At 42.5% G+C, this 18,058-nt stretch overlaps 1 protein-coding gene and 1 pseudogene across 1 annotated transcript in view; one reads left to right on the forward strand and one right to left on the reverse strand.

The window, feature by feature from the left end:
- Positions 1 to 18,058, forward strand: part of LOC134891357 (T cell receptor alpha chain MC.7.G5-like) — a 545,029-nt gene that overhangs the window by 197,934 nt on the left and 329,037 nt on the right. The window lies entirely within an intron of this gene.
- On the reverse strand, positions 1,915 to 2,033 carry LOC134938238 (5S ribosomal RNA; annotated as a pseudogene).

Raw genomic sequence — 18,058 nt, forward strand, 5'->3', positions numbered from 1 at the left:
CCTACAGTATTATTAACATCAATAGCATTAATTTTCAGTCATTTCCAGTGTAAAATGGGACTTGCAATCATGAGGGAGGGACTTACAGGCAATCCAAAACACATGAGATTCAGTGTTTGATCGGAGAACTGAACTTGGCAATATGAACCGAGCTGGGACTCTGGGAGTGATTCAGAGCTGACCGTAGATGTGCTAAATCTAGCACATCTACGATCAGATACTCCGACATACAGGGAAGGGGGGGACACCCATCACAGGGCTAGTCCACCCCGCATGTCAGGCCCTGCCCCCCTCGCACCTGCTGAGTTGCTCCCTGCCTGCGCAGCCTGGCTGTGCTGGCAGGCGGCTACCCGTTGCGTACTGGGTCGCATCCTTTGGCGTTTCTATAATGGGTGCAGTGTGTGCGAGGCACACGGGCCCCCAGGTCCAGGGGGGCCCACCCCGCACACACTGCAACCATTTGCTTAATACTTACCTCTCTGAAGTCCCCCGTCGAAGCCATCCCTTTTCGGCAGCGCAATAGAGTTTGAACACTAGGGGGAACAAACTCTATTGCTCCTGCTGATAACACTGGAAAGATGGCACAGCGGCCATTTTTCCAGAGTTTCGTGAAACGCATTAGCAAAATCTTCCGGAAAATGGCTGCCGTGCCGTGTTCCCAGAGGTTTGCGCATGTGCAATAGAGTCTGTTCTCAGACTCTATTGCCGCTGCCGCGGAGCAGGATGGCACCGCCGGGGGACTCCGGAGAGGTAAGTATTAAATCCTGTGCATCAGTCAGAGAGGAGGGGGCCCCTGAAGCAGAAGGCTGCACACGGGCCTCCTCCTCTCTTAAAACGCCCCTGGTTGCATCGGCAGCGCGTGTCGTCATGCAGCCGCCGCAGCACACCCCCGCAACTGTCCGGCCACGACAAAACAAAGGACGGCCGGGCACTGGTCTAGATTAGATTACAGTTTATGTGTGAAAAACCAAATGTGGACGATTGTAATTCGTGGAAAGAGAATTTATATCTTTCAATTATGGTCCTAGTTGGTGTGTGCGCCCAGAGCTAGGAAGTACAAGTACTAGCAAAGGGAGAGAAAGAAAGCTCTTGTGTGGGCGCACTCTTATACAAAGAAGAAGAATTCTTCAATTATGTATCAAAGAAATATTTTTAAAACATCTGTTTATTATTCAAAATTAAAATAGTTACCTATATATGATCCAAAATGTGAATAAAGAAAGTTGTGAAAAAATGTTAAAATGTTCTGGTCTATTTTTCACAGGGAGTGATTAGAAAGGTTGTAGACACCTGATTGTCTAACACCCATTTCTCCTGACCAGTACAGAAATTCTGTATTAATGGGACCGAGGAGAGGTCAAGATTGTGTTTGGTGTATCTTAAAAGGACCACTTTAATTGGGTAAATACCATACACTTTGCTGGTCACCAGTTAATCCAAATACACACATATTAGGTATATATTAATGCTCTCTATGTACCCCATCTGTGTCACCCCTGTCTGTCTACCCCTCCCCTTAGATTGTAAGCTCTCACGAGTAGGGCCCTCTTCCCTCATGTGCTTATACTTTTCTTACTTTAATAATCCTCAACTGCCCAAATCAAGCAGTTTTTTGGCCACCTTGTAACTTCTCTGTCATTTACTGGTGTAGTTATGCTTAGTTGCCCTGTACTTGTCCTATATTGTCTTCAACTGTAAGTCACTGTTTTCCTGTTTTGATTATGTGCATATGTACTCTGTAATCGGGCGCTGCGGAACCCTTGTGGCGCCATATAAATAAAGGATAATAATAATAATAATAATAATATTGTCAAGGCCTGACGCTGAATTCATGTGTAGAGAAAGGGAGAAGGAAAAAGATTAGTGGTGATACTGCTGTTGGTGTTCACCCTTTAAATAAAGGGAATAGTTCCTACTCTACAACACCAGGTATTCCCAGGAAGTCTCCTCTCCAGGTACTAAACCAGCCCAACGCTGTTTGGCTTCCAAGATTGGACGAGATCGGGCATTGGCAGCGTGGTATGATAGTAGAGGAACTATATACCAATAAGAGTGCACCTATATACGAATAGTAGAAAATATAGATATTAAAGAAAGAGAAAGTATAATATGTGGATCTGCTTTCCACGTTAGGCACGGCGCAACAAACACCACTACTGTGGCGTTGTGCGCCCTGGATCGTGGATGAGAGTCCACAGAAAGATAGTAAGCCGAAAGAAGGTTATAGAAAGAATTATATATTTTTACAATTTTGCTAATTATTTGGTAAATCTAGTGGGAGTAAGAAACTCCAAATTAGTCTCAAGCGTCAAGCAGATTTGTAAACCATATAAGAGTCAGACATACATTCTCCTATATGGAGACACCCGATATTATTGTAGCCAGAGATCATTCATTGGGGTGGTCTTCTGTATGCCGGCGGTCGGGCTCCCGGCGCTCAGTATACCGGCGCCGGGAGCCCGACAGCCGGCATACCGACACTTATTTTCCCTCGTGGGGGTCCACGACCCCCATAGAGGGAGAATAAAATAGTGTGGCGCGCTTAGCGCGCCACCGTGCCCGTAGCGTGGCGAGCGCAGCGAGCCCGCAAGGGGCTCATTTGCGCTCGCCACGCTGTCGGTAAGCCGGTGGTCGGGCTCCCGGCGCCGGGATGCTGATCGCCGGGAGCCCGACCGCCGGCCAGCCGTAGTGAACCCCATTCATTGTTTAGGCACAAGTTAAACCAAGCTTTTAGGTAAAATTGAGTGCAATCATTACACTGCTGATTATGGTCTAGGAATAAGTTACAGATGAATCTAAAGACAAGTGGCCTAAGGATAACAATGGTACCCCTTAGTAGGTGAGCTGTACTTTTCTATATCAATCAAGACAATATATTGGTTATTAATTACGAATCAGACAGATCACTGACACTTATAAACTGTATTCTGCATCAAAATCTAACTGTACCTAAAATGCATTGGTCACATGTAAATAAGTGTGTACCAGGTGAACTGTACTTGTCTATGTCAATCTGGACAGTGTATTAGTTATTCTTTACGAATCAGACAGATCACTGAAACTTATGGACTATATTCTGCACACAAAATCTAACTGTACCTAGAATACAATGGTCACATGTGTACCAGGTGTGGATATGACACCCTGATCATTCCTTTATGACTGTCACAGTTGGATTTTTTGTAAGCCTGCACCCGCTGGGTGAATATCTCTTCAGACAGCAATTTTATTACCCACATATGTAAATCCACACCTGGTACACACTTATTTACATGTGACCATTGTATTCAGAAGCCTTCAGAGTACGATCGCTGCCGTTGCAGCGATCGCCTCTGAATCACCCCCTCTGTTTGACTCGGAACTCTTAAGTTTGGCTATGTTCGATTTTCAGTAAAACTGAACCATTCATCTTTAATAAATCTTTAATAAATAAATAACAGTAGAGTTTCATCAACTGTGCATATGACTCGTGCTAAACAATATAAACTTTAATGAAAAAAACATACATTAAACATATGAATGAATAAGGAATGTTAAACGTCTTCCTCTAAAGACAATTGTTCTTCCTCATATGCAGCATCTCAGAAGAATGAATAAAAGGGACATTTTAAATCTTAGCAAAATAAAATATGCTTTATTGGCATTGAAACATGACCTAAGGGGGTCATTCCGAGTTAGCTAGCTATTTTTTTCAGCGCTGCGAACAGATAGTCGTCGCCTATAGGGGAGTGTATTTTTGATTTGCAAGTGTGTGAACCATGTGCAGCCGAGCGGTACAAAAAAGTTTTGTGCAGTTTCTGAGTAGCTCAGAACTTACTCAGCGCTGTGATCACTTCAGCCTGTCCGAGACCGGAATTGACGTCAGACTCCCGTCTGCAAACGCTTGGACACACCTGTGTTTTTCCAAACACTCCCAGAAAATGGTAATTTGCCACCCACAAACGCCCTCTTCCTGTCAATCTCCTTGCGATCGGCTGTTCGAATGAATTCTTCGTTAAATCCATTGCTCAGCAATGATCCGCTTTGTAGCCTTACGACACGCCTGCGCATTGCGGAGCATACGCATGTGCAGTTGTGACCTGATCGCAGCACAGCAAAAAATCCTAGCGTGCAATCAGGTCGGAATGACCCCCTCAGTACAGGATTCATTCATTATTGTTGGTTTGCATTTTTTTTTTCAGTATTTCTTGTATTTCTCACAATATGTTTTCATTACTATATATGCAATGGATTACATGGGATATCTCGGCACTTTAGATGCCGGCTGTCAATATACCGACAAAGGCATCCCGGAGTTTTAAATCCCGACATTAGTTAAGAAAGTAAGCTAACCCCTAACCCACCTTTCCTACAGCCTAACCCTAACCCCCCTCAGCCTTAGCCTAACTCTCCCCAGTGTTGCCTAATCCTAATCCCCTTCCCCCAGTTTAACCTGCCCACCCCTGTGGCCTAACCCTAACCCTCCCCCCATGGCTTACCTCTCTAGAGTCCCAGTAGTGCCTCATTCAGGATCCCAGCATTCGGGAAACCTGCATTGGCATTCTGAGCAGTGTTGGGATTGCAGCGTTAGTGTTCAGACTGCTGGGATTCCGAACACCGGGATCCTGAGATTTCGAACACCGGGATCCTGACCGCGTCCCTATGAAATATAGGATTTTACAATATGCATATTTAATTTGTATGTTTACACTAGAGATGAGCGGGTTTGGTTCTCTGAGAACCAAACCCGCCCGAACGTCACCACCCGAGCCCGGATCCGAAACAGGCTCGGGTTTTCTCACCTGACTAAGAAACCAGAATGAGGCAAAACATCATCGCAGGGTTTGGATTACATAAGTCGCTACGTGTCGCCGACATTTTCACTCCAGCATTGGAGAGTGTAGAGAGAGGACGTATCTCCGTCCTCAGTGTCCTGCATCAGTTCAGTGTTAGTGTCTTGTGCTGCATCAGTCCACAGTTGTGTCCAGTGCTGCTGTATAAGTCCAGTCCAGTTGTGCTGCATCAGTCCAGTGGTGGTGTCTTGTGCTGCATCAGTACAGTCACAGTGGTGGTGTCCTCTGCTGCCATATGTCCAGTGCTGCTGTATAAGTCCAGTCCAGTGGTGCTGTGTTGTGCTGCATCAGTCCAGTGGTGGTGTCCCTGTGCTGCTGTATATGTCCAGTGGTACTGCCGTATATGGGCAATGATACTGCCGTTTATGTCCATTGATACTGCCGTATATGTCCAGCAGTACTGCCATATAAATCCAGTGATCCTGCCGTATAAATCCAGTGATCCTACCGTATAAATCCAGTGATCCTGCCGTATAATTCCAGTGATTCTGCCATATAATTCCAGTGGTACTGCCAGATAAATCCAGTGATCCTGCCGTATAATTCCAGTGATCCTGCCGTATGATTCCAGTGGTACTGGCGTATAAGTCCAGTCCAGTGATACTGCCGTATATGTCCAGTGTTACTGCCGGATAAATCCAGTGGTACTGCCGTATAATTCCAGTGATCCTGACGTATAATTCCAGTGGTACTGGCATATAAATCCAGTCCAGTGATACTGCCGTGTATTTCCAGTGATACTGCCATATAAATCCAGTGGTACTGCTGTATAATTCTAGTGATCCTGCTGTATAATCCCAGTGGTACTGGTGTATAAGTCCAGTGATCCTGCCGTATAATTTCAATGGTACTGGCGTATAATTCCAGCGTGCCTGCCGTATAATTCCAGTGGTACTAGCGTACAAGTCCAGTGATCCTGCCCTGTAATTCCAGTGGTATTGGCGTATAATTCAAGTGATCCTGCCACATAATTCCAGTGGTACTGGCGTATAAATCCAGTGATCCTGCCATATAAATCCAGCGGTACTGCCATATAAATCCAGTGATCCTGCCGTATAATTCCAGTGATCCTGCCGTATAAATCCAGGGATCCTGCCGTATAATTCCAGTGATTCTGCCATATAATTCCAGTGGTACTGCTGTATAAATCCAGTGATCCTGACGTATAATTCCAGAGATCCTGCTGTATGATTTCAGTGGTACTGGCGTATAAGTCCAGTCCAGTGATACTGCCTTATATGTCCAGTGTTACTGCCAGATAAATCCAGTGGTACTGCCGTATAATTCCAGTGATCCTGACGTATAATTCCAGTGGTACTGGCATATAAATCCAGTCCAGTGATACTGCCATGTATTTCCAGTGATACTGCTGTATAAGTCCAGTGGTACGGCCGTATAATTCTAGTGATTCTGCCGTATAATTCCAGTGGTACTGGCGTATAAGTCCAGTGATCCTGCCGTATAATTTCAGTGGTACTGGCGTATAATTCCAGTGATCCTGCCATATAATTCCAGTGGTACTGGCGTATAATTCCAGTGATCCTGCCGTATAATTCCAGTGATCCTGCCGTATAAATCCAGTGATCCTGCCGTATAATTCCAGTGATTCTGCCATATAATTCCAGTGGTACTGCCGTATAAATCCAGTGATCCTGACGTATAATTCCAGAGATCCTGCCGTATGATTTCAGTGGTACTGGCGTATAAGTCCAGTCCAGTGATACTGCCTTATATGTCCAGTGTTACTGCCGGATAAATCCAGTGGTACTGCCGTATAATTCCAGTGATACTGACGTATAATTCCAGTGGTACTGGCATATAAATCCAGTCCAGTGATACTGCCGTGTATTTCCAGTGATACTGCCATATAAATCCAGTGGTACGGCCGTATAATTCTAGTGATCCTGCCGTATAATTCCAGTGGTACTGGCGTATAAATCCAGTGATCCTGCCGTATAATTTCAGTGGTACTGGCGTATAATTCCAGTGATCCTGCCATATAATTCCAGTGGTACTGGCGTATAAGTCCAGTGATCCTGCCGTATAATTTCAGTGGTACTGGCGTATAATTCTAGTGATCCTGCCGTATAATTCCAGTGGTACTGGCGTATAATTCCAGCGATCCTGCCGTATAATTCCAGTGGTACTGGCGTATAAGTCCAGTGATCCTGCCGTATAATTCCAGTGGTATTGGCGTATAATTCAAGTGATCCTGCCACATAATTCCAGTGGTACTGGCGTATAAATCCAGTGATCCTGTCGTAAAATTCCAGTGATCCTGCCATATAAATCCAGTGGTACTGCCATATAAATCCAGTGAAGTGGTGCTGTCTTGTGCTGCATCAGGCCAGTGGTGGTGTCTTGTGCTGCCATAAGTCCAGTGGTGGTATCGTGTCCTGTGCTGTATATAATTTACTCCAAATAAAAGGCTTATATACATTACTTATATTATTATCCAAATAATTTTTACAGGGTTTGCCATGTGTGGTGTAGGGTACGCTAGCCTGTGCTGCATATTATAATAAAAGCTCCAAAAAAAAGAGTTATTATCCAAATTAATTTTACAGACTTTGCCGTGTGTGTGTGTGGTTTAGGGGTACGCTCTCCTGTGCCACCAATATTGTGCGTATATTACATCTGGGCAAATTCCAGCACATCTCATGTTGTTTGTGCCGCACACTTGTGTCACCTAGCTTAGTCATACAGCTACCTCATTGTATCTATTTTTTTTCTTTGCATGATGTGCTGTTTGGGGCCTAGTTTTTTTAAGTGCCATCCTGCCTGCCATTGCAGTGCCACTTCTAGATGTGACAGGTGTTTGTGTCACACACTTTTGTCGCTTAGCTTAGTCATACAGCCACCTCGGTGCAACCTTTTGGCCTAAAACAATATTGAGAGGTGTGAGGTGTTCAGCTTCAGAATAGAATGGAAATGAGTGGAAATTAATGTTATTGAGGTTAATAATACCGTAGGGTCAAAATTACCCCCAAATTAGCTGTTTTTATGTTTTTTTCAAAAATCATCCAGATCCAAAAACAAAAACAAAATACGAAAGGGTGGTTTTGGCAAATCCAATCCAGATCCAACACTTGAGGCTGAATCAAAACACAAAACATGAAAAGTGCCCGCCACACATCTCTAGTTTACACTCAAAGGCACTAATTAAATTTAGTTTTTACTGTATACTGTATATCACACAGGAATAATTTGCTGAAGCTTCCATTTTTCTCACAATATTTTGTCTAGTAATGATCATTGGGGTAATTCAGAGTTGATCGCAGCAGCAAATTTGTTAGCAGTTGGGCAAATCCATGTGCACTGCAGGTGTGGCAGATATAACATTTGCAGATAGAGTTAGATTTGGGTGGGTTATTTTGTTTCTGTGCAGAGTAAATACTGGCTGCTTTATTTTTACACTACAATTTAGATTTCAGTTTGAACACATTCCACCCGAATCTAACTCTCTCTGCACATGTTATATCTGAACCCCCCCCCCCCTGCAGCGCGCATGGTTTTGCCCAACTGCTAACAAATTTGCTGCAGTGATCAACTCTGAATTACGCCCAAGGAGGTCATTCCGACCCGATTGCTCGCTGCAGTTTTTCGCATGCACCAGTGCCGCATTGCGCCGGCGCATGGCAGCTTTCATTACCTAGCGTTCGCCGCTGAGACAGAGGCGGTCGCTAGGCGGGAGGGGGCTGAACGGCGGTGTTAAGCTGCCATTTAGGGGTAGCGTCCGGCCAACGCAGGCGTGGCCGGTCCGTTGGGGGGGCAGGCTCCGGCAGCTGCGTGACGTCTCACGCAGCCGCTGAGGCCAGCGGGAGCGACGAGCAAATCCCAGCCAGCCACAGGAGCTGTGCTGGCCGGGAGTTACTCCTCAAATACAAAGGCATCGCCTCTTTGCGATGCTTTTGTATTTGTGCGGGATGGGGCGACACTGACATGCGGGGCGGGCTAGCCCTGTGCTGGGCGTCCCCCCGCATGTCTGAGTTTACGATCGTAGCTGTGCTAAATTTAGCACAGCTACGATCAACTCGGAATGACCCCCATTGTTCCTTTGGCCTAATGTTTCTTGTAGCATGCTAAAGTTCTAAAATATGTAAAATGATCAATTTGTGGTTTAAAGCAAAGTATTTAGGCAAAATGCATCTCCTACTGTAGCTTAAATTTTGCTATAAGGTTAGAAGTATTGATACAGTATCACTTCAAATACTTTTTCATAGATGCTCATTTTGCTTGGCCAACATTGCGCCATTTCAAGCAAACAGGTTGATACCTACACAACAAATATATATTTATTAGCTACAATATGATGTATCATGGGATGTATAGTACTAAGGGAAAAAGTCAGTCAAATATCTAAAAACCTAATTTTTTGGAGGTTTGCCTCATTCCCCATGTATCAAGCTCATTGTCAGGCTTGGGTTAGTTCATGGGTTCGGATAGGTGTTGCCATGGGAGTGGGGCGTGGAAGGCTGGGCAGGAACCTAGGCAGCCTGATATAGGGCTTCTTCATACAGGATAAGGAATGGAAGTGGTTGAATCAGGTCCGTGATTGGAGTGCTTGAAGGCAGAGTAGTACCAGCTACAACAGGAGTGGTCGAATGTACAGTAATAGCTATAACAGGAATGCTAGGATGCAGAGCAGAACCAGCTACACAGGTTTGTCGGGGTGTGGAGTAATACCAGCTAATAAAGACTTTGATGCTGGTATGCGGAGCAGAACCAGCTATACAGGTTTGCTGAGATGCGGAGCAGTACCAGTCACTTAGACTTTGATGCTGGGTTGTTGCAGTAACAGATATGCGGGAGCACTGGGATGTTTGCAGTACCAGCTATGCAGGATTTATTGGTATATCACCGTGCCATACATGCAGGTTTACTGGGATATTGCAGTACCAGTTATGCAGGAGCACTGGGATATTGCAGTAGCAGTTATGCAGGAGCACTGGGATATTGCAGTAGCAGTTATGCAGAAGCTCTGGGGATGTCAGTGAGGGCTGAGGTGAAAACTGCACTGAAGTCAAACAGCTGAACGTTAGCTATAGAGATACTCGGTAGAGGTCTCAGCAGTTTATGGACAACAAAGCAATGACAACAGGAAGTGCCTCTGAAGGAACTTTATACCACTGGATCTCAGACTTAGATGTTCACTGCTGATGCTGCTTCCTGCCTGGTTCCATTAGTGCTCCCTCAAGCATGTGACAAGAACTAAGATGGCGGCGCCCATCACCAGCTCCACGTGGGATGACGATCACCGCAGCCAGAGGGGAGAGATGGACAGCAACCCTAAGCAAGAGGACGCTGTCGATGGAGCGGAAGAGGTGAGAGAGTGCCTGACAGGTGAGACTCAAACCTGATAGGCATTCCATCTCTAGAAGGCATTACCTATAGAAACTTATGGGCTTTTCACTGCAGAATTCCCCTGGGAGAGATCTGAAACACACAGACGTGCATGCGCAGTTAGGGCTCCCGGGTCATAAACTTGGGCATCCTCACAACGCAAAGGGCAGCTCTTATTGGAAGCGCTGTCCTTTGCGTTTATATTTGCAATTATTCATGCATATGGCATTATTAAATGCTGCTACTGTATGCGTGCGATAAATGATGGAATGTATTGCATGATTCACCCCACCATTAAACTTTTCACTGGCTGAATGCGTATTGCCCTGCCTTCTCTTCTAAAAGAGGGGCACTTCCAAATCTGCAGACTCTTCCTCTCCAGGCATAAAGTAGTACAGCTCCATAATAGGGGATAGGCTGGTTTCCTCACCTTCAGTTCCTTCATGGATCATTCCTACACAGGCTCTTCCTGTTTAAGGTATCTGCTCCTGTTGTGGGCCCTCTTCTTGTTCGTGCACTGTAAAACATACTGTTAGTGAAAAGAACTTGGTGGTTGTCAACAATTTAAAAAAAACAACAACAATTAACACTTTAGATGCTGCAGAAATTACTTTTAATGAAGATTTGCAATCATAATTATCACAAAATGACCATTAACATTAAATACTCCTCTCAGTGTAATGAATTTGAAGACACAAGATTCATTTATAGTACAGGTACGACACCAATTATCTCTCACCAGATGGTCCGGGGGGGAGTTAGGCTGCAGGGGGAGAGTTAGGCTGCAGAAGGGCTCAGTAAGTCTGCGGGAGGGCTCGGTTAGGCTGTAGGGTAGAGTTAGGCTTGGGGGGTGGGAGTCAGGCTGCGGGAGGTTTGGGTGCTGCAAGGTGGCGTATGGCTGCGGGAAGGCTTAGTTGGTTGGTGGGAGGGCTCAGGCATCAGCGTAGAGTTAAGCTTGGGGGGGGGGAATCAGGCTGTTGGAAGTTTGGGTGCTGCAGGGGGGATAAGGGAGGGCTCAGTTAGGCTGTGGTTGAGCTCAGTTAGGCTGTGGAAGGGAGTCATGCTGTGGGAGGTTTAGGATTAGGTGGTGAGTGGTTGGAGGCTTAGCTGTCGGGATGCTGCTGTATGTACCACAGATAATCCAGCAAAATGGATCATCTAGTACAGTGCTAGAGCCAAGGGTGCCGGATTATCGGTGGTGTACCATGTAAAATACAAGATACAGTAACAAGATCAGTTAAAAACAAACAACATTATGAGAAAATATAAGACATTTGAATGTATTTCCTTACGGTATACTGTGCGCCGGGATCCCGACAGCCGGCATACTGAAGACCACCCCCTTATTGTGCATGGTGAAAACAAAACAGCACAAGCACTTTCTCTGATTTAAAAAGAAGTCCCAAGTCCCTTTTCTTAGTATATTTGTTAAAATTGATACTTGAATTCCAACTTATACAGTATATTGGGGGTAATTCCAAGTTGATCGCAGCATCAAATTTGTTAGCAGTTGGGTAAAACCATGTGCACTGCAGGGGGGGGGGGCAGATATAACATTTGCAGAGAGAGTTAGATTTGGGTGGGTTATTTTGTTTCTGTGCAGGATAAATACTGGCTGCTTTATTTTTACACTGCAATTTAGATTTCAGTTTGAACACACCACACCCAAATCTAACTCTCTCTGCAAATGTTATATCTGCCACACCTGCAGTGCAAATGGTTTTGCCCAACTGCTAACAAATTTGATGCTGCGATCAACTTGGAATTACCCCCATTATACTCAAAGTAAGTAAAAAATAGATGAATTTACAAAAGTTGTATAAAAAACTGAAGAAAGACAACCTCTCACAATATTGATAGGAGATCTTAAACATCAGTGACTGAAAGCATACTTATCACCACAGTTTCCATAATGGATAAAAAAATAATCTATCACATATAACTTTTCTTCCAAACAGAAAATGTTTCCAATACTCCACAATGAAACAATATACATAGTGTAGCACCATCAAATTGTCTTAATGCTTCCCAGGATGACAGTACGCTCACATCCCCATCTAAGGGTTTGCCATAAAAAAAAATGAAAATTCCTGGATTCATTAGTTGATTTGGCTCAAAGTCATTTATCCCTTCAACACGTAATCAATACTTCTCTTGAGATAACAGAATTACATTAAGCTTGAGCCTACAAGACGTGTAGAAGAATATAAGGGTCTAAACATCAATATCAAGGGTGAGTTAGTTTAAAGAAGAGGGAAAATTGTCCTCTTTAATATTGGTTTCTAAAACAGAATTCAGAGTCTCAGCACCTAAAAAATTGTTCAACAGTGGCACTGATTGATTCCGGTTCAATGAGAAACCATATTGATCAGGGTCTTGTACAATCCTACCAAATGCCAGTAATTGCCAGAGATATCAATATGCCTTTAGAACCATTGATGGATCTCCATAGTGTCACACTGTCTTAATTTGGAAATAAGTATTGAGTATTAAAACAATAAACAAACACTGTGAAAATCTGATATTTGATGGAGTATATGCAACCTAGTTCCCTATCGCACTGAAAACACTATGAGTGAAGAATATACCCTAAAATAAATTGGGAGACACAAGTTTTCTTTCCCAATTGCGGTGAAACACAAAGTATGTGTAGGTTCTGCTGGGGCACGCTGTTAAAGAACAAAAAGTTAATTATTTGGATGTTTTGCCAAAGGTATGGCTCTCAGTTCTTTGACAGTATTGCCCAGGGCTACAAACTGAGAAACAGTTCCAAGCATTACTGTAACAAACTGCACATGTGCACAATTAAGAGACATGTCCAAACCGATAGACCAAGTGCCATGTGATTAAGGTCCATTTCCAAATTCTGACCTGAACCTTGCTCCAGTATGCTTGACTAAGCAATTTTAACCTCTGGCTTCGCTGTGTCCATCCCTTTGCCTCAGTGGTTAATATGATAACCTGCGTACCTACACAGCTCATATCTGGGCTTTGAGAGGTCTGGTAATCTGTGTACTGACCCAACTCATATCTGGCCTGTTTATCCACCCAGCTTTTCAAGCAGCATAAAGGTTGATCAGTAATTATTTTTACAATTCCTGTTATGGAAGCCATTTTGCAATGCTGAAACGTTGTAGAAATTAATAATGAAAATGTTAGAATAAAGTTTCATGAGCAGGAACACAAGTAATAATTTCACAGCAGTCATTAGCAGTAACTTGGATGGCATTGCCAATTCAGATTACATAGTTTCTAATGTCATATTCTTGGTTTTTCTAATGCAGTTTCTACTTGAAATAGAGAGGTGTGTTGACTCCCATGTTTTGGTTTTGGGTTTGGTTCTATTTCATCATCGTGTTTTAGTTTTGGCAAAGCCACCCTCAAGTGTTTTGGTTTAGATTCGGTTTTTGGGTCTTTTAAAAATGAGGGGGGGGGGGGGAATCAATAATCATTGATAAAAAAAATCAATAAAACACCTAAAATCATGTAGTTTTTGCAATCCAAAACCCGAAATTTGGATTTCAAATTCAGAATTCTGAACCATGGGAAGATCCTAACTGGGACACAGTTCAGAATGGATCTCCTTGGGAGATCCAGACAGGGTTTTGTTTTTTTTCAGATCCACAAAATTTGGGTGGATTTGGATTTCTGGAGAACCAAACCACATTTCAAGCTTCTGATGCTAGTAGGTAAACAGAAATAAAGTAATATAATATGTTCTTATAACTATTTCACTGTATTTTGCATCCAGCAGAAAGTAAATTAAGCCTGTACTGACCCATACAATTTCAGAATGACAGATGTCACAGTTTTCCATTTTGGAAATATAGGAAGCCAATATAAATCTATAAACAAGGTTATTCAAAAAATAACTTTATATGCTTTATAGATTCATTATCCTTTATTGATAAAGTGTCAGCATGGACGATGTAATGGTTAACATCACTGCCTCACTGCACTGAGGTCATGGGTTCGATTCCCATCATGGCCCTAACTGTGTGGAGTTTGTATATTCTCTCCTTGCTTGCGTGGGTTTCCTCCCATATACTGGTAGGTTGTTTGGCTACCAACACAATTAACCCTAGTGTGAATGTGTGTGCATGTGCATGTGATTGGGAATAAAGATGGTAAGCTCCACTGTTCAGGGACTGATGTGAATGGGCAAAATATTTTCTGTAAAGTGCTGCGGAATATGTGTGCATTATATAAATAACTGGTAATAAATAAATAAATGTCAAAAGATTATGTAGTGCTGTACATTATTACTAACATTAGATGTATTGGTATGACACCAGTGTACTGTGCTGCACTTTGCAACTGGTAGAAGCTTAGCAATACAGAACTGGATATTAATGGCCATACAAGTTGATAAGAGGGCCCTGTTCACAGTCTATAGGAAAATAGAAGTTTTATACAAGAGATTAAGTGTCACTTATTGGATATTGGTAAAGTCATATAACAACGGGAAAAATTGCTTAGTGTCATTATGTGATCCAGTCAGAAGTCAGAGGGTGTGTCAAGTAGATGACTTTGGAATTCTTCAAGCTTGTCTAAAGAAGAACATTTTCAGGGAATGCTTCACAGTTTGGAGGCTAGAAGAAAGTCTTTTTGCATTGTAGAAATTCTTAGAGGGATGCTCTAGTTAGGGAGGACCACCAAATAAGGAATTCCAAGAATCAATATGGGAGTTAATGAGTGCATTACTTCTTATGTAAGATATGTGTATATTGAAATGTATCTTATTTGTTTGTAATGAGATTTGAACACAGACTGCATGTGGAGGACAATTCTCAGTCAAAGATTATACCTAGGAAGACAATTCAGGGCTTAATTCTGAGTCACATGCAAGACTTAATGAGGCCAGACTGCAAATGTGCTGCTGTGAACATATGCATCTCTGCATACTGTATCTCCATGTGATTCTGTCGAATGCATCTCAGCCATCTCTTGTCTTTGAAGTTAGCAATACTGTAAGAGTACCATCTCATGTAGTGAAAGTGTAGAGTTACAAGATTCTAAGTTGTGCATATGTCGAGGTAGGTGCAGTGCGTATCATGGAGTATGTGTAAGTGGCAATAATAGTGATGACAGCTGCTCTAGCATGTGCAGGCTGGGGCAGTAAAGTCACAGAGATTATGCAACCCAAAGTACAGGTGGACCTTTGCGCTAAAAATAAAAATTTTAGCCAATGGGCCTTATTCAAAGTTGATCGCAATCGCACAAACGTCCACTTTTCAGCTGTCTGCACACACGCAGCGGCTGCAGTGCGTGTGCATGAACAATCATGATGTGATCACATCCCAGAATGAGGCATTTGCATCATGAGTAACAGGCAGCATGCGTCCGGGATCGGCGACTCAGCATTGGGGAGGGGAGAGGGTGCACCAGGAAACACAGGCATGTCATGGCCATTTTTAGGCCATGACCGAATGGTCAACATCTATTTGAGGTTTTTGCAATGCGATAGCAATTGAATTGCAATCGCATGACGGGGCTGCGCCACACATCCTAGGCAGCCTTGCCATTGCTCGGCTGTCCACAGCATGTAATTTTAGTGGTCACAGATTTTGCTAAAATAGCTAAATCTACAACCAACTTTGAATAACCACCAATGTACGGAATATTATCAGAGTTGCGAGTGCCTTAGAATCATGCCCTAATTGGGTAGAGCTTCTTTTGTATTGTCTATGGATATCAGGTAGGCACCATTGGTTAACTGGTGAAAAGATTAAAAGCTCACTTTTTGGAAGATTGAGATTGAGGTGATCCTAAATTCCAGATGAGCTTTTTAGTTTTCCAATAGAACTGGAATACATAGATCAGCGTAAAGGACCTACAGTAGGACCGAGCCAACTACTAGTTTAATCGGAGAGGATGTGGACCCAAAGAACATTAGCCATCATGAGTAAATCACCCGTTATCGGCCGATAACACATGGAATCTGTGATAACATCACGGACCCATGTGTTCGTGTCCGATAACGGGTTTCAAGGGGCACCTTATCGGGGATTCTGCCTTGCGTGCCTCAGACACGTGAAGCATAAACCCCAATAAGTGCCACTTTAGGGGGCTAATTGAATAGCCCTGGCGGAAACCTTTAGCTTCTGTAACACACTGCATCTAATAGAATACCGCCATTAATCTTTCTACATATTTACATATTTTTTTCTAAATAATTAGACTTTTTCAATTTAAGAAATCTCCTAAAACAGATTAAAATGAAGGTGAACCTGAAAGGGAACATACAGTAATCTGACAAAATAATATTTTGAATATTCTTTCTACATCTAATTAATATTGAAGGTGATGAAGGGAGTTACACTCTAAATAAATAAAAAAAAATACAGCTGATTGACATCCTTGGTTTGAGTTATGAATTGAATACAGGACATCACAATAAAACATATTGAAATTGCCACTATCCCTTTGTAACACATGATGGCACCAGCATCACAGAAGTGTTACTAGGCTAATGGAGAAAGGACTTCTACATTTAGAAATGATTATTCTAATGTAACCTATTTAGTTCCTTATCTGTGAGGTACTATAACAAAGCATTCTCACATGCACAAAATGAAATAATAAGTCACTTTAGAGTCTCATGTCCAAGAAACAGTGACTTGTTTAGTTTTCTTTGCTTTAGCTTTCTGTTTTATTGGCTGGATTTGGCTGCCACACACTGCACTGAGGTCTATTACCACAACCCTGACAGCTGAGCCACGTATTTCAGCAAAGAGAAATTAAATTAAAAACAAAATACCAAATTAAAAATGTATTTATAATAAATAACGACACCCATTTTCAAGCCTCATTCACAAATTAACTGCTAAGTCCTGGCATCTGGGGAGGTCCTTATCAATCAAGTTATGCATCTACAGCTTGGCAAAATAAGAAACAACTAGTCAACCCCGTTGTTGGAAATCGTGCAAAATAAATATATATATATATATATATATATATATATATTTTTTTTTTTTTTTTTTTTTGTGTCCTACAATGCATTCATTTATATAGATGTGCAAACTTTTTCTTTTTGATGCTAAACTTAACTTTGGTACTTTCAACTATGTGTAAGTTTGACATGTTCGGAATTAGAGAGCGGATTTTTGGTAAGAAAGCTTTGAATTTCTTAGAAATATTTACTACTTTTTTATTTTGTTGCATCATCTGTGGCATTTGTTTTATAAAGGAAACTATTTGTTAGTAGGAAATAACATTCTCGAAACAATGTGTGAAATTTAATGGCAATTTTTTTGAAATTTTTTTTTGACCAACGAACTTTTACTGTATCCATAATTTTACTGTATTTCGAAAGTTTACTGTTTCCGAAAAGTTTACTGTATCCCAAAATGTATCTATATCCTGAACTATTATTGTATCCCGAAAGTTTACTGTATACTGAAAGTGTAAACTTTCGTGAAACATTAAACTTTCGGGATACAGTATTTAGAAAGAATTCACAATATCAACTGAATTAAGGGCAGAAAAAAAATGGCAAGGGCATTTGCCCGTTATGTTCACGCATCCTTTTGGCATAGTTAAGCTTTAAGAAAAAAATATCTTTTAGTATTCTCATTAAAACAGTAATAAAAAAGTATAATGTGAGTAATTATTGTATCCAGAAATGTAACTGTTTACCAAAAGTTTACTGTATACTGACAGTGGCATTGATTCAGCATGAGTTGTAGCACATCTACAACTCTTTACTCTGACTTGCGGGGAGGACGCCCAGCACAGAGCAAGTCCGCCCTGCATGCCGGGTCCTGCCCCCAGCCCCTCCCCCTGCAAGCATGCAAAAGCATTGCACGACGTCAATGCTTTCGCATGTTTAGGGATGCCTCTGCCTACGCAGCCAAGCTGCGAAGGCAGATGGCTACCCTCCA

Source organism: Pseudophryne corroboree, chromosome 1 (assembly GCF_028390025.1).
Source record: "Pseudophryne corroboree isolate aPseCor3 chromosome 1, aPseCor3.hap2, whole genome shotgun sequence".
Classification (NCBI taxonomy): Eukaryota; Metazoa; Chordata; class Amphibia; order Anura; family Myobatrachidae; genus Pseudophryne; species Pseudophryne corroboree.